The sequence below is a fragment of the Aquarana catesbeiana genome, linkage group LG03 (genome assembly GCF_042186555.1).
Source record: "Aquarana catesbeiana isolate 2022-GZ linkage group LG03, ASM4218655v1, whole genome shotgun sequence".
NCBI classification, from domain to species: Eukaryota; Metazoa; Chordata; class Amphibia; order Anura; family Ranidae; genus Aquarana; species Aquarana catesbeiana.
Window position 1 is genome coordinate 280,668,446 of NC_133326.1, and position 23,940 is coordinate 280,692,385.

Sequence of the window (23,940 nt, forward strand, 5' to 3'; positions counted from 1 at the left end):
CCCAAACAAACCCATTGAGATGGACCGTGCCCACCGTGCCCTCCGTCCTAAAGGGCCTGTCTCCAGACCCCGAGACGTCATATGCAGGGTCAATTCCTTTCCTCTGAAAGAGGACATTATGCGCAAAGCCCGCACCACAAAAAAGGTACTTTTTGAAAACACGCAAGTCCAGCTATTTCCAGACCTCTCCTGGATAACTTTGCAGAAACGCAGACTGCTCCAACCCCTACTTATTCTGCTCCAAGAAAATGACATCACATAACGCTGGGGATTTCCCTTTAGCCTCACTGCCCGTCGGCAGGGAAAATCAGCAGTGCTACGCTTTCCGGAGGACTTGGAAAATTTTTGTGACACCATGGAAATCCCTTTACCTCGCTTGCCTGAATGGGACTTAGTGGATTTGCCCACGCCACCTCCCGTGGTGTGGCAGAAGATCCCACCAACTAAGCGCCCCAGAGACCGGGACTCCCCCAGCGGATCTACCAAAGCAAAGCCTAAAAAAGGATGACTGTCTTTCTCCCCTCTCCTGCCCCTCCCAACGCAGTTATAAGTTATTCCCCCTAGGCCTCCCCCGCCTATCACTTCATTAGCAATATTGGGCACCCCCTTTTGTTGGAGACGTGTCAGTAGTGGTTCTTCTGATCACTGATCCCCCCTAGAGGTTAACCCTACTAGAGTTCCCCATTGTTACTCTGTTTTGAGAACTTGAACACGGTTAATTTTGTTTCGAGTTGTTCACTATGCCCCCCCGGACTGGGCCCTTGTTGGGGGCCCCGATCGGGGGGACCTACTGGAACTTATCAGAATCTGGGCGGTATATACTGTCCGGGACAACAACAAAATGTTTATTTCTAACTGATATGCTACTAACCATTTTTCTCCTTTCTCTTTCTCCTCTCTACTTATTCTGCTCCTTCCCTCTCCCCCCCACCCCTCCCCTCCTCATGGCTCGCCGCAGGTCTGGGACGGTCACCTGGCTACATCTCACGTTTGAACCTCATCGCTTCCTGGATTTCCTGGAAGGCTCACGGCTGGATAAGCTAAGTAATCTGGTGCACGCACACACTGATGACCATGGCTAAGATCTTATCGTTTAATGTCCACGGCTTGAACTCAAACAAAAAAAGGCATCTCGCATTGAGGGAGCTCAGGCAGGTTGGGGCAGATGTAGCTATGCTGCAGGAGACACATTTCAATAGAGGGGACGCTTTCGCCTTTGCATTCAAACAGTACCCCCAGATTTATCAGGCCTTTAGTCCTCGTAAGCGTGCGGGTGTAGCCATCCTATTTAAAAGGGGCTCTCCATTTAAATGCTCCGAATCCTTCGTCGACCCGGGAGGACATTATATAATTCTGAGAGGTCAGTGGCAAACACAGGCGGTAACTTTCTGCAATATCTACGCACCCAACACCCATCAAATACATTTCCTGTCTAGGGTCCTTGCACGCCTGTTTAGGCAGCCCAATGATTATTTGATCATTGGCGGAGATTTCAACCTAGTGCACTCGGTAGGTCTAGACCGCCATGTGATTAATCCCACAACCCATCAGACCCGGGCCGCCCGTGATTCCAAGTTGTTTCGCCAACTAACCAGGCGCCATGCTTTATTTGATACATGGAGGGCTCTACACCCAGGAGATAGGCAATACACATTTTATTCTGCCCCTCACCGCATGCATTCCCGCTTAGACTATTTTTTCGTTAACAATAACACCTTACGTGCTACCAAAACTGCCCGGATCCTCCCCATTTCTTGGTCCGACCACGCTCCAGTTCTTATATCACTACAAATAGGCATCCCTACTCGCAAACCCAGTAATTGGCAGCTAAACAACTTCCTCCTACAACACATCCCGTCCAGATCGGAATTAGAGACAACTTTGCAGAACTACTTCTTAGAAAATAACACCCCTGAAGTCTCCCTACTCATTCTATGGGAGGCTCACAAGGCAGTCCTCAGGGGACGGTGTATAGCGATCTCTTCGGCTATGAAGAAGAATGCGATGGCATCCAAAATTCAAGCCGAGAGAGACCTTAAGACTCTAGAACTCCGCCTGCAGGTATCGCCATCCCTAACCCTTCTTAAAAAAGTGGTCTGCCTCAGAAACACCCTCCGAGACTTGGCGTTAGGACATGTAGAGAAGGCACTTACTCGATTAAGACAAACATATTACGATAAAGGGAATAAGGCCCATACCATCCTGGCGCGTAAACTCTCGGAGCGCTCTCACATGTCCACACCCCACCAAATTAAAGATAAAAAGGGGGCTCTCCTGTCACACCCCCAAGACATAGCCCGGGCCTTCGGAGAATTTTACACAACCCTATATAACAATCCTGAAATTCCCCAAGATCCGCCCCCTCCTGATATAAAAGACCGTATGAGACAATACCTGGAGGAAAGTGGACTCCCCAAAATACAGAAGACGGACCTAATGTCACTTAATGCTCCAATTACAGAGGAAGAGCTAACGGCCACTATCAAAACTCTGCCCTCACATAAATCCCCTGGACCAGACGGCCTTCCTTATGAGTATTATAAGGCATTCCTCCCGATTCTACTGCCCTATATGTGTAGGATGTTTAACGCCTTCTTTCAGAAAACCTCCATTCCCGCTGATATGCAGAGGTCGTTCCTCACGTTGATTCCCAAACCTGACAAAGATCCTTCTGTACAGGCCAATCGCACTTCTAAACTCTGATTTAAAAATCTTTACTAAACTCCTCTCAATGCGACTGAACCTGATACTTCCCTCGCTAATACACAAGGATCAGGTGGGATTCGTCCCCCTACGTCAGGCGGGAGATAACACGAGACGAATTATTGACCTGATAGACGTGGCGAACAGGAATAAGCTGGAGGCGTTAGTTCTTGGTTTAGACGCAGAAAAAGCTTTCGACCGCCTTGGCTGGTCCTTCCTCTTCGCCACGTTGAACTGCATGGGATTTCAGGGCCCATTTCTGCAAGCTATCAGACATCTGTACACTAACCCTTCATCTCAAGTAAAAACTCCCTTTGCCCTCTCGCAGGCTTTCCCAATCGCGGATGGAACTCGCCAGGGGTGCCCACTCTCACCGTTACTTTTTGCGCTGTGTGTCGAGCCTCTGGCGGCGTCCATTCGAAAAAATCCGAATATTCACGGTATCCCGTTGAAAGATAGGGAATTTAAGTTAGCCTTATTTTCTGATGATATTATTCTCACCTTGACCCAGCCCAGAATATCACTCCCTAATTTGCACGCTGAACTTGACTTATATAGATCCCTATCGGGGTACAAGATAAATGCAGCTAAATCAGAACCCCTACCCATCAATATTCCAACACAGGAGACCCAACATTTACAACACTGTTTCCCCTACCACTGGAAGACATCATCACTGAAATATCTGGGAGTACAGATAACTCCCTCTTATTCCACCCTATACCGAGCCAATTATCCTCCTCTCTTTAAAACCATAAGGGACCTTCTACTAAAATGGAAGGCTCATCATATCTCCCTGCTAGGGAGGATAGCTTCTGTTAAGATGGCTATCCTGCCGAAGCTGCTGTATTTATTCCAAATTCTCCCCATCCCAATACCACAGGCGGAGCTGAAGAAACTCCAGGCAGATTTAACACGATTTATTTGGAATTACAAAAGACACAGAATCTCACAATCAGTCATGACAGCGGCGCGATCAGACGGCGGATTATCATTCCCTGACCTAACTAAATACTACCAAGCCACCCAATTGCGAACCCTGGCCTCTTGGTTCACCCAACGCTCATATAATAAGTGGACAGAAATAGAAAAGCTATGGATGGCCCCAGCCCACCCAAACAGCATGCTGTGGAATGCAGAGGTGAAGATGGGGTCCACTCAGCTTTTGGGCCCCATGCTCCACCTTAGTACACTTTGGCGTAAATTATCACGGCTTTATAAGCTACGCTCAGAAAGCTCACTCCTCACATCGTTCCTCTACAACCCCAGACTGCCTGCAGGTCTTACTCACCAGATGTCCTATCCGTGGGCGACGAGGAATCTGTTCCACTTTGGACATTTGGTGCACCCATGCACGCGCAGATTGCTGTCCTTCACAGAACTCCAGAAAAAATTTGATTTACCGAGGCAAGTGTTCTATGGATACTTGCAGATTAGGCACTACGCTCAATCAATCGCCCCGAATCTACAATTCTCGGCCCCATCGCCCTTTGAGGGACTGATGTTGGAAGGCTCGACCAGACGCGGGCTAATATCCGATATTTACCGGATATTAAACTCTTACAACATCACAGATCACGGCAAACATCCATACATGACCCGCTGGGAGAGGTTCTTGGGGGAGGAGATCCCGGAATCTACCTGGAAGACGATTTGGACCCAGGCGGCTAAAAGCTCATTATGCACACTGTACAAAGAGAATTCCTACAAAGTTCTTTTCTTCTGGTATATGACACCTGATGTCCTCCACACCATTTTCCCATCTAGTTCGGATAGATGTTGGCGGTGCATGAAGGACAGGGGGACCTTATATCATATCTACTGGTCATGTCCCAAAATAGCTCCTTTCTGGACGGAAACACAATTATTGTTGAATCGCCTACTGGGCGTCCAGGTCCCCAAAGTCCCGAAACTGTTTCTTCTTGGAGTGTCTGGGTTACATATATCCCGACACTCCAGGAAACTGCTGGGTCGTGTTCTCACAGCAGCGAGATGTCTGGTAGCCCTGTATTGGAAGAAACAGATTCCACCCTCCCAAACAGACCTCTATACCAGAATAAAGGACATAGAGCTAATGGAGAAAATGACAGCCAGGATACAAAACAGATTGGAGGCTCATGACATGGTCTGGGAGGAATGGCACAGGCGGGAGGACCCGCCCTAGGCCTGCGGCCAGACCCCCCCCCCTTCTCCCCTTCCCCTTCCTATCCCTCTTTTCTTCTTTCCTCCTTTATCTTCCTTCTTTTTGTAAAATGCTAAAACATATTCAGTCCAATGATGTTACTTGCTGGTTGACAGCCCTAGATGATATGGAATGTATTATAAATAATGATATTTGAAGCGCTTCACAATGTGCATGAAAATGAATATATAAGAATAAATATAAATAGTAAAATAAATCCAGCGGTGAGTAAAAATTCCTAAAAAATCCAGCAATCAAAATAGTGTAAAATTATAAAAAATTAGTGACACCAAATGTGTAAAAAAATTCACATAAAAAATCCACATAAAAATAAATATATAGGGATGTATTCAGAAGGTTCAATTATACAGGTGTAGAATCCTGATTGGTATAGAGCTTTTGATCACTAGCAAAGCTGTTTAAAAACACTTGCTTAATTAAGGTGCTCATTGACCTTCATAGTAACAATGTGCTTTTTGCTTCTATTCACAACCAATGTGAGAATCATAAACAGGCAGATAAGAGAAAAAACCAATCATTGTGCAATAGTTAGGATACCAAGGTACACAGGCAAACTTCAATCCACTCACGTGTGCCTTATAATGATAAGGCATATGCAGGTTTTACTATAGCAGTCAGCCGCCTTAGACAGGAGCAGATTCAGTGCAGTACACTGTGTGATACTGCTGATCTGCACAGAGCGTCCTTGGCTCCTCCCACGCGTTACATCACAGTCACGTGACTTTTTCAAGGATAATACAAGCTCTGACGGACTCAGCTTTATAGCACAACAGCAGAGTGGTTGCCATGGCTACAGCATGAGTTTAACATCATCCTGCTTCCTGCATAAACTTCAATCCTGTTAAAACCTACTTTATTAGACATGTAATTCATATGAATATCGTTGGTTTATCAAAACCACGATTCCATATGTAAAAAACGCAGTGTGTAAAAAGTAAAAAATATATATATTGATATCTCTAATCACGTTTACTTTTTCAACTCCCTCCAGTGGTCACAATTGGTATAACATCTCATAGAGGGACTACATGGCAAAGCGTTGTCTCTAATGGTTTTGATAATTGACCAGTGCCCCATGATATCACAAAAATGGGGTATCCACATGCTCTGCTCATAAAATGTATGGAAAACGGAGTAAACAAGATGACATGATATATATATATATATATATAAAATATACATATATAAAATTAAAATAAGATATGATATAAGAAATAGGGAAATAATATTAAAATGTAAAATTAAAATCTAAAAATTCCATGATAGAATATTGCAAAAATGGATGATGACCATTATTTATATGCTAGAACTGAACCAAATATTGCCACTCAGAAAAAACTGGTATTGGACAAATAATGAGAATATTGGACCAAAAAATAAATAAAAATAAAAAATAAAATATAAAAAATAAAATTAAAATGTATACCATAAAAATATATATATAAATCTGACAAACCTCTAAAAATCAGAAATAAAACAATTCAGGTCGAATTCAATGTTCAAACCATGGGGTTCTAATGTACCCATCTGGAATATCCATTTGGATTCATTCTTGCTGAGTTCCCTCACTTTATGGGAACCCCTCCAATGAGCCTTATACTTTTGAATAGCCCAGAATTGGAGACCCCTAGGGTCTCTGTTATGATACCTATCAAAATGTTTTGAAACACTGTGTTTTGGATAGCCTTTTCTAATGTTCTGGATATGCTCTCTTATTCTCTTCCACATTGGTCGCTTCGTTCTGCCAATGTATTGGAGGGAGCAGGAGCACTGTAAAGCATATACCACCCCCTCAGTCCTGCAAGATATAAAATCCTTTATTTCAAATTCTTGTCCAGTATTTGTTGAAGAAAATTTCTGACATTTGTATCCATTTTGATTAGTATTTATGCAGGCATAACACCTTTTACAGGGATAGAATCCTTTACCCTGAAAAAAGGTTAAATCAGTTATTCTCTTGGGTGGGTTGGGTAAATTTTTAGCTATGATGTCCCTTAGAGTTGGAGCTCGTCTATAAATGAATCTCGGTTTTTCTGGGAGTATATTTGCCAAAGTAGTGTCAGTTTTTAAAATAGACCAATGTCTTTTTATAATCCTCTCCATCCTCCTGTGTTGTATACTGAAGTCCATTATCAGAGGTATGTCATCTGTTTTGTAATTTACCTTGATTTTATCTTGGATCAGCGCTTCTCTTGAGGTTTTTATATTATAAAGGATTTTATATCTTGCAGGACTGAGGGGGTGGTATATGCTTTACAGTGCTCCTGCTCCCTCCAATACATTGGCAGAACGAAGCGACCAATGTGGAAGAGAATAAGAGAGCATATCCAGAACATTAGAAAAGGCTATCCAAAACACAGTGTTTCAAAACATTTTGATAGGTATCATAACAGAGACCCTAGGGGTCTCCAATTCTGGGCTATTCAAAAGTATAAGGCTCATTGGAGGGGTTCCCATAAAGTGAGGGAACTCAGCAAGAATGAATCCAAATGGATATTCCAGATGGGTACATTAGAACCCCATGGTTTGAACATTGAATTCGACCTGAATTGTTTTATTTCTGATTTTTAGAGGTTTGTCAGATTTATATATATATTTTTATGGTATACATTTTAATTTTATTTTTTATATTTTATTTTTTATTTTTATTTATTTTTTGGTCCAATATTCTCATTATTTGTCCAATACCAGTTTTTTCTGAGTGGCAATATTTGGTTCAGTTCTAGCATATAAATAATGGTCATCATCCATTTTTGCAATATTCTATCATGGAATTTTTAGATTTTAATTTTACATTTTAATATTATTTCCCTATTTCTTATATCATATCTTGTTTTAATTTTATATATGTATATTTTATATATATATATATCATGTCATCTTGTTTACTCCGTTTTCCATACATTTTATGAGCAGAGCATGTGGATACCCCATTTTTGTGATATCATGGGGCACTGGTCAATTATCAAAACCATTAGAGACAATGCTTTGCCATATAGTCCCTCTATGAGATGTTATACCAATTGTGACCACTGGAGGGAGTTGAAAAAGTAAACATGATTAGAGATATCAATATATATATTTTTTACTTTTTACACACTGTGTTTTTTACACATGGAATCGTGGTTTTGATAAACCAACGATATTTATATGAATTACATGTCTAATAAAAGTAGGTTTTAACAGGATTGAAGTTTATGCAGGAAGCAGGATGATGTTAAACTCATGCTGTAGCCATGGCAACCACTCTGCTGTTGTGCTATAAAGCTGAGTCCGTCAGAGCTTGTATTATCCTTGAAAAAGTCACGTGACTGTGATGTAACGCGTGGGAGGAGCCAAGGACGCTCTGTGCAGATCAGCAGTATCACACAGTGTACTGCACTGAATCTGCTCCTGTCTAAGGCGGCTGACTGCTATAGTAAAACCTGCATATGCCTTATCATTATAAGGCACACGTGAGTGGATTGAAGTTTGCCTGTGTACCTTGGTATCCTAACTATTGCACAATGATTGTTTTTTTCTCTTATCTGCCTGTTTATGATTCTCACATTGGTTGTGAATAGAAGCAAAAAGCACATTGTTACTATGAAGGTCAATGAGCACCTTAATTAAGCAAGTGTTTTTAAACAGCTTTGCTAGTGATCAAAAGCTCTATACCAATCAGGATTCTACACCTGTATAATTGAACCTTCTGAATACATCCCTATATATTTATTTTTATGTGGATTTTTTATGTGAATTTTTTTACACATTTGGTGTCACTAATTTTTTATAATTTTACACTATTTTGATTGCTGGATTTTTTAGGAATTTTTACTCACCGCTGGATTTATTTTACTATTTATATTTATTCTTATATATTCATTTTCATGCACATTGTGAAGCGCTTCAAATATCATTATTTATTCTTTTTAAGTGACTCTGAAAACACTCTCTTTTGATAGCAGCCTCACTTGGTTTTATGTGTAATTATCAGCTATTTAGCATCACAGCGCTTTGTGTTTTATATATATTTTTTCCACTTATTTTTCAGTTTTTTCACATATAGCTGCAGTGATGGATATTTTTGATTTTATTGAAAAACGCACAATTAATTTGGAAAATGTTTTTTCCACTGCACCTAGCACCGATAAGGGTGATCTAGACACCAATTTTAGGAAATTCGGCCACCTAATGGAAAAAAAGGTGAGCCTATGGTGGGACATAGCTGCTCATGAACAATACATTAAAGATAAAATTGTCCCGAGAAGATTGAGATGGGATGTACCTATCTGTGATGGTTTGACAGATCAAGACGCAACTAATGAGTGGTATAAATTTTTTAACGATAAAGGTCTGGATCTAGTACATTTTGCCTTAAAAAGGAAACAAAGGAAATTAAACATGATTAACCAGCAAATTGCTGAATGCAAAACCACACTGGACCCTTTTAAAGAGACAGCACCTTTTTCATCACTAACTCAACAACTGAATAAAGTGTTAGAACAGAAAGATGTTGAATTGAAACAAAGGAAAAAGAGAAAATACCTCAGAGATACCAATGATTATCAGTTAGAACAGGTTTTCAATTGGCAAATCAATGCCAAACAAGGTAAAACTGGGTCTATAGCCTCATCACCAGATAGAGAGGTAAGGATAGTTAGCCCCAGGAGAAATACATATTATAGGACTCCAGAAAGGAGATCCAGGACACCAGAAACCCCAAGATATAACCAACAGAAACAATGGGAACAAAGTAACACACATGACAATGGATCAAGAACACCAAAACCTTGGTGGAGGAACAAAACAAAAAATAAATCACCAAGAAGACCTTACTGGAAAAATAATGCCAATAAAAGACCAAACAAACCCCACTATCCACCCTACAATCAATCAAGATCGCACCAATCAGGTAATGAATCGCAATATGATCAGGTGGAAAATGGCAGGTACCCCAGGTATGGGGAACAAGGATACTATCAACATTCAACTAGAACTGAACCAAGAGAAAATCAATATAATTCCAGAAATGACCCCAGAAACTCCTACCAACAACCTCATAGGGATCAGCCAAGGGATTATCGGTATGATCAGGATAGGAGAGATCATAGGGACTATCAACAGAGCAATGGTGAATCTCGAGACCACCAGTCCAATGATAATAGGAATGGGACCAGAGAATACGACCAATACAGATATCCTGATAGGAGGAGCCCATTGCCTACCACCAATAGATACGAGCCTCTTAGAAATTACATAGAGGAAGAACAGTCAAGATCTTTTTTAGATTTCCGCAGAAACGAAGATCCCCCACCCCTACAGGAATATACAAACAGAGAAAGAAGTCCAAACACCATAAAAGGGGATGCAGAGCAGGATGGCAAACCCAAAAGAAAAAGAGAGTACTAGGGGAAGGCATCTACAACCTCAGCGGCAAAGAGCTCACACGAGCGGAATTAATCACACTGGACAAAGGCCTTAAATATGCACCAAAAAAGAATCTGGACAAATTCCAGATGTATATTGACATACAAAAATACACCAGGAAATTGAATATCAAGAGATACTTATTATCCAGACCACCATCTACATTGAACAAAGGAGTGGAACTTGGCAGAGGAGTACAGCATAGTGATTTAAGAAATAAGTCACTATTCAATCCACCCTCTACAAATAATGAACATATTGAGGTGTTTAAAAAAATGGTGATCAAAGACCTGGAACAACTCAAGTTCAGTAGAATCTCGGAATCCCAGCATATACAACAAGGTATAAAACAATTGGAAGCAAATAAAGATATTATAATTAGACCGGCCGACAAAGGGGGCGCCATTGTAGTACTAACTAAGGAATACTACCACCAGGAACTGATGGGACAACTTAACGATAATAACACATATTTGAAACTCAGTAGCAATCCTACTAGAGAATACAAACGAGATCTGTCCTCTTTGATTCAAAAAGGAATCAACAAAAATATTCTATCCAAAAAAGAATCTAGATATTTAGTACCGGATACATGTAGAGTTCCAATCATTTACACCATCCCGAAGATCCATAAGAATGCTGAGGCACCACCAGGAAGACCCATCATTAATGGGATTCAATCGATCAATGCAAGACTAGGGGAATATGTGGACAAATTCTTGCAACCCCTAGTACCTAACACTAAAGCTTATCTACGTGATACCAAACATTTATTACAAATATTAAAATCTCTGACCCTGGACCCTAATGGAAGATATCTGTTAGCAACTGCTGATGTTGCTTCACTGTACACAATAATTGAACATAGCGATGCAATAGAAGCATCTAAATGGGCTATGGATTCATTCAGCCATCTCATTTCTAAACAGAAAAGATTTCTTCTTAGAAGCCTGGCCTTTGGTATTCAACATAACTACTTCTGGTATAATGACAATTATTTTCGACAACTAACGGGTATTGGGATGGGAGCTAAATATGCCCCAAGTGTAGCCAACATATTCATGGCAAAATGGGAGGAGGATGCCATCTTTTTAAATACTCCGAAGGAACTGGTTCTATATAAAAGATTCATAGACGATTGTATTATTATTTGGAAGGGTGATGAACTGAGTTTAAGATCCTTTTTCCAACGTTTGAATATGAACCAAAAAAATATTAAACTTGAACATCAAATTAGTGAGACTAAAATCCAGTTCCTTGATCTTGAAATAGAACTAACAGCCAATATCATCAGCACAAAAACTTTCTTCAAACCGGTGGAAAGGAACAGCTATATACCAGTAACGAGTTGCCACTATGAGCCATGGTTAATCAACATTCCGAAGGGCCAGTTTATTCGCTTACGGAGAAATTGTTCAGAAAATAATGACTATCTCAAACAAGCTCAGTGGATAGGTAAGAGGTTTGAAGAAAAAGGGTACAATAAATGTTTTATAGAAGAAAAAATAACAGAAGTCAATCAAACCTCAAGAGAAGCGCTGATCCAAGATAAAATCAAGGTAAATGACAAAACAGATGACATACCTCTGATAATGGACTTCAGTATACAACACAGGAGGATGGAGAGGATTATAAAAAGACATTGGTCTATTTTAAAAACTGACACTACTTTGGCAAATATACTCCCAGAAAAACCGAGATTCATTTATAGACGAGCTCCAACTCTAAGGGACATCATAGCTAAAAATGTACCCAACCCACCCAAGAGAATAACTGATTTAACCTTTTTTCAGGGTAAAGGATTCTATCCCTGTAAAAGGTGTTATGCCTGCATAAATACTAATCAAAATGGATACAAATGTCAGAAATTTTCTTCAACAAATACTGGACAAGAATTTGAAATAAAGGATTTTATATCTTGCAGGACTGAGGGGGTGGTATATGCTTTACAGTGCTCCTGCTCCCTCCAATACATTGGCAGAACGAAGCGACCAATGTGGAAGAGAATAAGAGAGCATATCCAGAACATTAGAAAAGGCTATCCAAAACACAGTGTTTCAAAACATTTTGATAGGTATCATAACAGAGACCCTAGGGGTCTCCAATTCTGGGCTATTCAAAAGTATAAGGCTCATTGGAGGGGTTCCCATAAAGTGAGGGAACTCAGCAAGAATGAATCCAAATGGATATTCCAGATGGGTACATTAGAACCCCATGGTTTGACCTGAATTGTTTTATTTCTGATTTTTAGAGGTTTGTCAGATTTATATATATATTTTTATGGTATACATTTTAATTTTATTTTTTATATTTTATTTTTATTTATTTTTTGGTCCAATATTCTCATTATTTGTCCAATACCAGTTTTTTCTGAGTGGCAATATTTGGTTCAGTTCTAGCATATAAATAATGGTCATCATCCATTTTTGCGATATTCTATCATGGAATTTTTAGATTTTAATTTTACATTTTAATATTATTTCCCTATTTCTTATATCATATCTTATTTTAATTTTATATATGTATATTTTATATATATATATATATATATATATATATATATATATATATATATATATATATATATATATCATGTCATCTTGTTTACTCCGTTTTCCATACATTTTATGAGCAGAGCATGTGGATACCCCATTTTTGTGATATCATGGGGCACTGGTCAATTATCAAAACCATTAGAGACAACGCTTTGCCATATAGTCCCTCTATGAGATGTTATACCAATTGTGACCACTGGAGGGAGTTGAAAAAGTAAACGTGATTAGAGATATCAATATATATATTTTTTACTTTTTACACACTGCGTTTTTTACACATGGAATCGTGGTTTTGATAAACCAACGATATTCATATGAATTACATGTCTAATAAAAGTAGGTTTTAACAGGATTGAAGTTTATGCAGGAAGCAGGATGATGTTAAACTCATGCTGTAGCCATGGCAACCACTCTGCTGTTGTGCTATAAAGCTGAGTCCGTCAGAGCTTGTATTATCCTTGAAAAAGTCACGTGACTGTGATGTAACACGTGGGAGGAGCCAAGGACGCTCTGTGCAGATCAGCAGTATCACACAGTGTACTGCACTGAATCTGCTCCTGTCTAAGGCGGCTGACTGCTATAGTAAAACCTGCATATGCCTTATCATTATAAGGCACACGTGAGTGGATTGAAGTTTGCCTGTGTACCTTGGTATCCTAACTATTGCACAATGATTGGTTTTTTCTCTTATCTGCCTGTTTATGATTCTCACATTGGTTGTGAATAGAAGCAAAAAGCACATTGTTACTATGAAGGTCAATGAGCACCTTAATTAAGCAAGTGTTTTTAAACAGCTTTGCTAGTGATCAAAAGCTCTATACCAATCAGGATTCTACACCTGTATAATTGAACCTTCTGAATACATCCCTATATATTTATTTTTATGTGGATTTTTTATGTGAATTTTTTTACACATTTGGTGTCACTAATTTTTTATAATTTTACACTATTTTGATTGCTGGATTTTTTAGGAATTTTTACTCACCGCTGGATTTATTTTACTATTTATATTTATTCTTATATATTCATTTTCATGCACATTGTGAAGCGCTTCAAATATCATTATTTATTCTTTTTAAGTGACTCTGAAAACACTCTCTTTTGATATCAGCCTCACTTGGTTTTATGTGTAATTATCAGCTATTTAGCATCACAGCGCTTTGTGTTTTATATATATGGAATGTATTATACCACTACTGTGTCTGGATGACTATCATCAGAAGCTCAATGTTTACTGGATTGACTGTCTACCAATTGCACTTAATTATAAGCGACACTACTGTTCTATGCATACATATGTCTCTATGCTTAATAAAAATTGTTATTTGAAAAAAAAAGAAAATGCCTCTCATGCAACCGACTGCATTTGGTTGGGGATGTGAATGGGGGAAGTACGGGTGCTGCAGAAGTGGTGGGTTCCCAATTAGGATTGGCGAATGCAGCAGGAAGGGCACTATGGGCACGACAGGCCTGTTTGTCTTCTTCTTGGTGGCAGCGGGACACTACTTGTGCTTGCCACCTCACCAGCTTGAACTGCACTTATGGGACTCGCCACGTCACCAAGTGTTACTGCAGTGCTGGTTTGACTACGACCGGGGTGTACTAGGCCGCTGGTGCTTGCCAGTTCACCAAACGCTACCAAAAAAACTGTTAGCGATCACAGGGATCAGGCCTGACTCTGCGAACGCTACAGTTATGTGTTTAGTGTTTTGTAAGTGACAGTGATCGATCGATACTGCACTTGGGTGGGCTGGGCCGGGCCGGGCGGAGGGGCAAAACGCAGGTGCTAGCAGGTATCTGGGCTGATCCCGCTAACACTGCGTTTTTGGGAACCCTAAACTGCTGGGGACGCTAGTATAGATCTGATCAGATCAGATATTGATCCGTTCAGATACTATACCACTAAGGGAGGTGTACGGTGCGTGCGTGCGTGGGTGTTAGCGGTACTGGCGCTAACCTGATGCTGCCTGGGGCTGGTGCTTGCCAGTTCACCAAAATGCTACCAAAAAAACTGTTAGCAATCGCAGGGATCAGGCCTGACTCTGCGAACGCTGCAGTTATGTGTTTAGTGTTTTGTAAGTGACAGTGATCGATCGATACTGCACTTGGGTGGGCTGGGCTGGGCCGGGCGGAGGGGTAAAACGCAGGTGCTAGCAGGTATCAGGGCTGATCCCGCTAACACTGCCTTTTTGGGAACCCTAAACTGCTGGGGGCGCTAGTATAGATCTGATCGGATCAGATATTGATCCGTTCAGATACTATACCACTAAGGGAGGTGTACGGTGCGTGCGTGCGTGGGTGTTAGCGGTACTGGCGCTAACCTGATGCTGCCTGGGGCTGGTGCTTGCCAGTTCACCAAAATGCTACCAAAAAAACTGTTAGCAATCGCAGGGATCAGGCCTGACTCTGCGAACGCTGCAGTTATGTGTTTAGTGTTTTGTAAGTGACAGTGATCGATCGATACTGCACTTGGGTGGGCTGTGCTGGGCCGGGCGGAGGGGTAAAACGCAGGTGCTAGCAGGTATCTGGGCTGATCCCGCTAACACTGCGTTTTTGGGATCCCTAAACTGCTGGGGATGCTAATATAGATCTGATCGGATCAGATATTGATCCGTTCAGATACTATACCACTAAGGGAGGCGTATGCTGCGTGCGTGGGTGTTAGCGGTACTGGCGCTAACCTGACGCTGCCTGGGGTGACGTATATCACCACCGGGAGATAAGGGGGCTAAACCTTTATTAGGTAATAAACGGCGGGTGCCCTGACACTATAAAAAATAAACGAACTAAACAGCATCACCCGTAACGGTTATACGGTGATCAGTGGTGAAAGGGTTAACTAGGGGGCAATCAAGGGGTTAAAACATTTATTAGGTAGTATATGGGGGTTCCTGACGCTATAAAACGCTGACGGCGAACCTAAATATTTACCTCCCTGACTAGCGTCACCAGTGACACTAATACAGCGATCAGAAAAATGATCGCTTAGCGACACTGGCGACGGGGGGTGATCAAGGGGTTAAAACTTTATTAGGGGGGGTTAGGGGGGTATCCTAGACCTAAAGGGAGCTAACACTAACTGCCCTACCACACTAACTGTCACAAACTGACACCAATGCAGTAATCAGAAAAAAAAACTGCTTGGTGTCAGTGTGACAGGGGGGGAGGGGTGATTGGGGGGTGATCAGGGGGGGGGAATCGAGGGGTAAAGGGGGGTGTATTGTGTGCCTGGCATGTTCTACTGTATGTGTGTGTTGGTGCACTTACATTGCAGTCTTCTCTCCTCGGCGCCGGAACGGAAAATACCGAGCTGAGGAGAGATGACATCATTTCCTCTGCCTCTGTGTACTATACAAAGGCAGGGGAATGATCCGATTGGCTGGGAGCGATCGCGAGGGGGGGCCACGAATGGATGGCCTCCCTCTGATCTCTGAACGCTCCCAGTCAGAAGCCGACCGCCTCAGGCACCGGAGGGGGTACGATTGGACCCCCGCCCGCGGGAGGCAGATCACGTACAGGTACGTGATTCTGCCTGCTCGTGCCATTCTGCTGACGTATATCAGCGTGAGGCGGTCGGCAAGTGGTTAATAAACCTTTAAATTAGTTCATCTGATGTAAAAAATCATCTATTCTGTTACAATTGTGCCTAATGCACAATAATTGACCTTTGGGGATACCCATTAACCACTTCCGGCGGTGACAGCTGGCTGTTAGGATGTAACTGTTTCTATCGGTTTCCCTTAAGAAGGTTTTAGTGTATACATCGCCATCCTGTTTGAAAAGAACCATATCCTAAAAATTGATAGACAGCTTATCCCAATTACCAGTGAACACCAACTCATTGTTATTTATGTGTCCTCGCTTCCTCTCCATAGAATCACAATGTCTTTTATGAAGCTCTTGAAAAGAACTAGCTACGGTACATTTTTTTCTGAAAATTGCTTTGTCTTCCCATTGGCTTAACAAGAGGTTGGCAGCACTGGGTGCATACTTGGTTTGTCATAGCTAGTTTTAGGGTTCCTCCCTATAGTCCCAGTATCATTTGCCCTAGGGTGGGTGGGTGTTTCCACCACATCCCCTCCTATGGCCTTTGACTGAGCCTTTCTATTTGGTGATGGCTCCCTGGAGTCAATAACCTCATTGATGTTTAATTCCTGCCACTTATATACTTTGTTTTCTCTATAGCTGTTCCAATCCCTTTGGTATTTTTAGTTTTTTTATGTTTGATGTCTTTATCAGCTTTAGCCAAAAACTTTTGTATTTGAGCAGATTTTTCTTTGTATTCTGACGTATCTTTGATTGGACTCCATTTTTCTTTTAATTCAGCTATTTTTGTGGCTATTTTTTAGAGTTGGAGCAGTGTGACCGCATGCAAACGGAGGTGTGCCAGAGTCACAGGGTCTAAGGAGCCACCTGGTCTTTAGCAGAGCCACTGGAGGTGTGGATGTTGCGCTGCAAGGCAGCTCCCAGGTTGCGGCTCTCTAGCACACCCGTGCGGGCACAGTCCATCCAAATAGGCATAATATTACCTAGGTTCAGGTATTGTGTCCACTGTCATCAATGCTTGGGGGTTAATGTTGCTTCTACTGACACCAATGCTGGGGATTTTTGCACCCACTGACACCATTGTTGGTGGTTATTATTGCGACCACAGACCTCTTATCCTTTTTCAAGCAAGGAAGCTTCCATCTTAATTTCTGTTTGATCTGCAGTTCTCATGGTGTTGTATAGGTGATCAGCCATGACACCAGCCATATGATGTGTTTATAGTTTGGTTGAAAGCAACCTGTTCTGCTTTAAAAGTGCCCTATAATATAATAAAAAGTACATTTGAAAATTGATAGCCCTTCAGTCTGTTAGATACTTTGCCGCCAGGTTCTGTCAACTGGCTAGGTTTCCTGCCACCTGGGTCTGGAAGCTGGCTGAGTGCCCTGCTGCTGGGGTCTGGAAGCTGGCTGAGTTTCCCGCAGATCAGATCCTTTAAGAAGTACAACATTTGGATCTTGCAGCTCCACAAGGCAGAAAATATCCCAATGTTGGGATCCCATGGACTATCTGCAGGCTTAACATGAAGTCCCTTAACCCATACTGCTTTTCATTTTACCAGTCACCCAGGTCTTTCAAAGGAATTGGTTCCCCAGCATAGGTCCCCTAACACACTTGGAGTCGCAGAGGCACACATTACAACTGGATCAGGACAAAAGTCAGATGGAAATCTGCCCTCACCCAGAACACCTCTACTACTGGAGCTGTAAGTGTAAGTGTATTTTAACAGTCACCCAGGTCTTACCAAGACATTGGTTCCCCAGAAAAGGTCCCCTAATGCCCTTGGAGTGGCAGGGGCACACATTACAACTGGATCAGGACAAAAGTCAGATGGAAATCTGCCCTCACCCAGAACACCTCTACTACTGGAGCTGTAAGTGTAAGTGTATTTTAACAGTTACCCAGGTCTTACCAAGACATTGGTTCCCCAGAAAAGGTCCCCTAATGCCCTTGGAGTGGCAGGGGCACACATTACAACTGGATCAGGACAAAAGTCAGATGGAAATCTGCCCTCACCCAGAACACCTCTACTACTGGAGCTGTAAGTGTAAGTGTATTTTAACAGTCACCCAGGTCTTACCAAGACATTGGTTCCCCAGAAAAGGTCCCCTAATGCCCTTGGAGTGGCAGGGGCACACATTACAATTGGATCAGGCCAAATGTCAGATGGAAATCTGCCCTTACCCAGAACACCACTACTACTGGAGCTGTAAGTGTAAGTGTATTTTAACAGTCACCCAGGTCTTACCAAGACATTGGTTCCCCAGCAAAGGTCCCCTAACACCCTTGGAATCGCAGAGGCACACATTACAACTGGATCAGGACAAAATTCAGATGGAAATCTGCCTTTACCCAGAACATCTCTACTACTGGAGCTGTAAATAAAAAGCAGAAATCTGGACCACCAGGTTTTGACACAACCTAAGCAAATAGCTCATGAAAGTTGTCTACAGGAATCTTGGACCAAACGGGTAACCCATGCCAGGCATGCAACAAGCATAGAGATGCTGAGGTATTAGACCTCTGGAGCTGGTGATATCTTGACCCTAGTACCAGAGACTGACTGGGCAGCAGGCACAAAACTAGCAGAGGCAGGCTGGGCAGCAGGTGGTATATAAGCAACATCAGGCTTGTCAGCAGATAAAGGATCAGTGGAATCTGTCTGGGCAGCAGGTGAAGTACCAATGGAGTCCAGCTAGATAGCGGGTAAAGGATTAGTAGTGTCAGCCTGAACAGTAGGTAGAAGATCAGTGGCATCTGATTTGATAGCTGATGGCGTATCCATAAAGTCAGGCTGGTCAGCGGGTAAAGGATCAGTGGAATCTGGCTGGGCAGCAGGTGAAGTACCAATGGATTCAAGCTGGATAGCAGGTAAAGGATTAGTAGTGTCTCTATGTGCTGGGGAGAGAGGGAGGAAAGGAGGCTCTGTGCAGTGTGCACTTCATTCTTTCTTTCTCCCACTAACCCCCTCTCTTTCATTTCTTTCTTTCTTTCTTTCTTTCTTTCTTTCTTTCTCTTTCCTTTTTTTTTCTCCCTCCATCCCCCTCTCTTTCTTTTTCTTTCCTTTCTTTTTCTCCCTCCACCCCTCTTTCTTTCTTTCTTTCTTTCTTTCTTTCTTTCTTTCTTTCTTTCTTTCTTTCTTTCTTTCTTTCTTTCTTTCTTTCTTTCTTTCTTTCTCTCTTTCCATCTTTTCTTTCTTTCTTTCTTTCTTTCTTTCTTTCTTTCTTTCTTTCTTTCTTTATTTCTTTCTTTCTTTATTTCTTTCTTTCTTTTTCTTTCCTTTTTTTTTCTCCCTCCATCCCCCTCTCTTTCTTTTTCTTTCCTTTCTTTTTCTCCCTCCACCCCTCTCTCTTTCTTTCTTTCTTTCTTTCTTTCTTTCTTTCTTTCTTTCTTTCTTTCTTTCTTTCTTTCTTTCTTTTCTTTCTTTCTTTCTTTTCTTTCTTTCCATCTTTTCCTCTTTCTTTCCAACGTCAGATGGAAATCTGCCCTTACCCAGAACACCTCTACTACTGGAGCTGTAAGTGTAAGTGTATTTTAACAGTCACCCAGGTCTTACCAAGACATTGGTTCCCCAGCAAAGGTCCCCTAACACCCTTGGAATCGCAGAGGCACACATTACAACTGGATCAGGACAAAATTCAGATGGAAATCTGCCTTTACCCAGAACACCTCTACTACTGGAGCTGTAAATAAAAAGCAGAAATCTGGAACACCAGGTTTTGACACAACCTAAGCAAATAGCTCATGACAGTTGTCTACAGGAATCTTGGACCAAACGGGTAACCCATGCCAGGCATGCAACAAGCATGGAGATGCTGAGGAATTAGACCTCTGGAGCTGGTGATATCTTGACCCTAGTACCAGAGACTGACTGGGCAGCAGGCACAAAACTAGCAGAGGCAGGCTGGGCAGCAGGTGGTATATAAGCAACATCAGGCTTGTCAGCAGATAAAGGATCAGTGGAATCTGGCTGGGCAGCAGGTGAAGTACCAATGGATTCAAGCTGGATAGCAGGTAAAGGATTAGTAGTGTCTCTATGTGCTGGGGAGAGAGGGAGGAAAGGAGGCTCTGTGCAGTGTGCACTTCATTCTTTCTTTCTCCCACCAACCCCCTCTCTTTCATTTCTTTCTTTCTTTCTTTCTTTTTTTTTTCTTTCTTTTCATCTTTCTTTCCATCTTTTCTTCTTTCTTCCCTGCTTTCTTTCTTTCTTTTTCTTTCCTTTTTTTCTCCCTCCATCCCCCTCTCTTTTTTTCCTTTCTTTCTTTCTTTCTTTCTTTCTTTCTTTCTTTCTTTCTTTCTTTCTTTCTTTCTTTCTTTCTTTCTAGCTTTCCTTTTTTCTTTCCATCTTTTCTTCTTTCTTCCCTGCTTTCTTTCTTTCCTTTCTTTTTGGTTGAAAGTTTGGTTTGGTTGAAAGCAACCTGTTCTGCTTTAAAAGTGCCCTGCCGCCAGGTTCTGTCAACTGGCTAGGTTTCCTGCCACCTGGGTCTGGAAGCTGGCTGAGTGCCCTGCTGCTGGGGTCTGGAAGCTGGCTGAGTCTCCCGCAGATCAGATCCTTTAAGAAGTACAACATTTGGATCTTGCAGCTCCACAAGGCAGAAACTATCCCAATGTTGGGATCCCATGGACTATCTGCAGGCTTAACATGAAGTCCCTTAACCCATACTGCTTTTCATTTTACCAGTCACCCAGGTCTTTCAAAGGAATTGGTTCCCCAGCATAGGTCCCCTAACACACTTGGAGTCGCAGAGGCACACATTACAACTGGATCAGGACAAAAGTCAGATGGAAATCTGCTCTCACCCAGAACACCTCTACTACTGGAGCTGTAAGTGTAAGTGTATTTTAACAGGCACCCAGGTCTTTCCTTCTTTCTTTCCATCTTTTCTTCTTTCTTCCCTGCTTTCTTTCTTTCTTTCTTTTTCTTTCCTTTCTTTTTCTCCCTCCACCCCTCTCTCTTTCTTTCTTTCTTTCTTTCTTTCTTTCTTTCTTTCTTTCTTTCTTTCTTTACTCTTTCTTTCTTTTCTCTTTCTTTCTTTCTTTCTTTCTGTCTTTGAACCTTCTTTTTTTCTTTTGTTTTTTGCTTGGTCCATTCATTGTCTGCATCTCATGTCCTATAAAAAGAAGAGAAAATTAGTTCTGATCCACTTATCTTAAAAGGAATTTTTTTTTTTTACCTTACCCACTTGCTGACCAGCCGTCGTCATTATACATTGGCAGGTCGGCACGATCACGCAAGCCATCGTAGCTGTACGTCAACTCCTTTAAGCGGGATAGCAGGCACGCTGCACTCCAGGGGTGACGATGCTCGTGGCCGGCGGTCGCGATGACTGCTGGCCACGCGTGATCACAGGCACGAGAGGCAGAACAGGGATGTGTGTGTGTAAACACACACACATCCCTGTTCTGTGAGGAGAGGAGAAACAGATCGTGAGTTCCTAATAGCTAGGAACCATGATCTGTCATCTATAGTTAGTGCCCTCCCCCTACAGTTAGAACACACAGTCAGGGAACACAATGATATTTACACAGTAATCAGTTCATTTTTATAGCACTGATCGCTGTATAATTGTCAATGGTTTCAAAAATGTGTCAAAAGTGTCCAATGTTCAAAATCCGAAAACTAATAAACAAAACGAATGAAACTCATTGAACTAAACAAATTTATGTAAATAAGGAATCAAAGCAAAACAGCTGCTCAGGACTCCCCTCCTCATTGGCTAAGACAGCAGCATGGCACCATTGGCTCCCATTGCTGTAAGTCAAATTCAGTCAGCCAATCAGGGGAGAGAGAGGGGGCGGGGTCAGGTCACGGCTCTGTGTCTGAATGGACACAGGGAGCTGTGACTCAGCTCGGGTGCCCCAAAGCAAGCTGCTTGCTGTGGGGGCAATCAACAGGAGGGAGGGGCCAGGATTACAGAAGAGGGACCCGAGAAGAGGAGGATCCCGGTCACTCTATGCAAAACCAACTGCACAGGGCAGGTAAGTATAACATTTTGTTTGTTTGTTTGTTTTTTTAAAAAGGAGACTTTACAATCACTTTGTCTAAAATTAGCACTTATAATGAAAGGTGTGTGTGTATTGTAATCAATAAAATTGTTATTTTCAGCCTAACGCAAAATCCATTTATTTATTTTGCTCCCCCTCCCCCACAATAGTGCAATATAAAAAAAAGTAGGGGAGAAATGATTACATTACTACATGTTCTCCTGAATATAGTATGAGTGATGGTGAGATCTCTATATAATGGGAAGTCCCTCCAGTTGTAGGAATGGTGTGGGGACCTGCGGTGGTATACCTTGGAGGGAATGCATTGCAGTGTTATGGCATACCTCCCAACTTTCTGAGATGGGAATGAGGGACACCTATTAGCAAAAGTATGCAGGCATAGGACACACCCCCTGCCACACCCTCCTTAAAAGAGAATTGTACAAATAAATGATTGGTTAAACCCACAAGTGCTTTTTTACTGCCACTATTCTTTTATATTGGCCTTTGGAATTTACAAATGCAGCAAATTAGAAATTGGATGAAAGGTTTAGCACTGGGAAATACTTTTTGAAAGATAAATAATGCTTTTTAAATACAATATATAGATCAGACCAAAATGAGGGACAAATGAGGAGAAAAGAGGGACAGAGGGACTTTCTTCCAAATCAGGGACCGTCCCTTGAAATCAGGGACAGTTGGGAGCTATGTTATGGTATGGAAAATACTTGTAGAGTCGGGGACTATACTCACTTTAGAAGACATTCCTCGCCAAGGTTGCTTTGTTCTTTCGCTGCATTGATGGACGACGTTGTTGGATCTCTTTATTCTGAAACGCCTGGGACTTTTGGTGGCAGCCGCCTCAGGTGCAGGAAACAAACTTGCAGCCTCCTCTGGTGCGGGTAACGAAGTTGCAGCCGCCTCAGGTGCGGGTAACGAAGTTGCAGCCGCCTCAGGTGCGGGTAACGAAGTTGCAGCCGCCTCAGGTGCGGGTAACGAACTTGCAGCCACCTCAGGTGCGGGTAACGAACTTGCAGCCACCACTGGTGCAGGGACTTGTCTCCTGCTTGCTGCCATCATGTAGTCTTCACATCTCAGTTCCTATAAAAAGAGGTAAAAATTAGTTCTCTTTCACATATCTTAAAAGGTGTGTTATTGTGATCACTAAAATTGTTGTTCTTTTCAGCATAACGTTATTAGCAATTTCGTTATTTTGCTCCCCCTCCCCCACAATACTGCAATATAAAAAAAAAGCAGGGGAGAAGTTATTAAAGGAGTTGTAAAGTCAGAAGGTTTTTTTTTTTATCTTAATGCATTCTATATAAACCATCTGTGTGTAGCAGCCCCTTTCATCCCCCCCAATACTTACCTGAGCCCATCTTTATCCAGCGATGTTGCAGGAGTGTTTCAGCTGTAGACATGTGCGGTTCGTTTCGTTACGAAATAAAATTCGGACAAATTTTCGTTATTCGGAAATTCGGATGTATCCAAATTTCCGAATTAGAAAAGTACCGAATTTAAACGAATCCGAAATAATGA

The 23,940-nt window shown here is 41.9% G+C and overlaps 1 long non-coding RNA gene across 1 annotated transcript; it reads right to left on the minus strand.

Moving 5' to 3' along the window:
- Nucleotides 1-20,530: 20,530 nt before the first annotated feature.
- LOC141134524 (uncharacterized) lies at nt 20,531-23,496 on the minus strand. The gene is made up of 2 exons (XR_012243185.1): nt 23,155-23,496; nt 20,531-21,527 (listed from the first exon to the last, which is right to left on the minus strand). It is a non-coding gene; the product is annotated as an uncharacterized lncRNA (long non-coding RNA).
- Between the last annotated feature and the right edge of the window lie 444 nt (nt 23,497-23,940).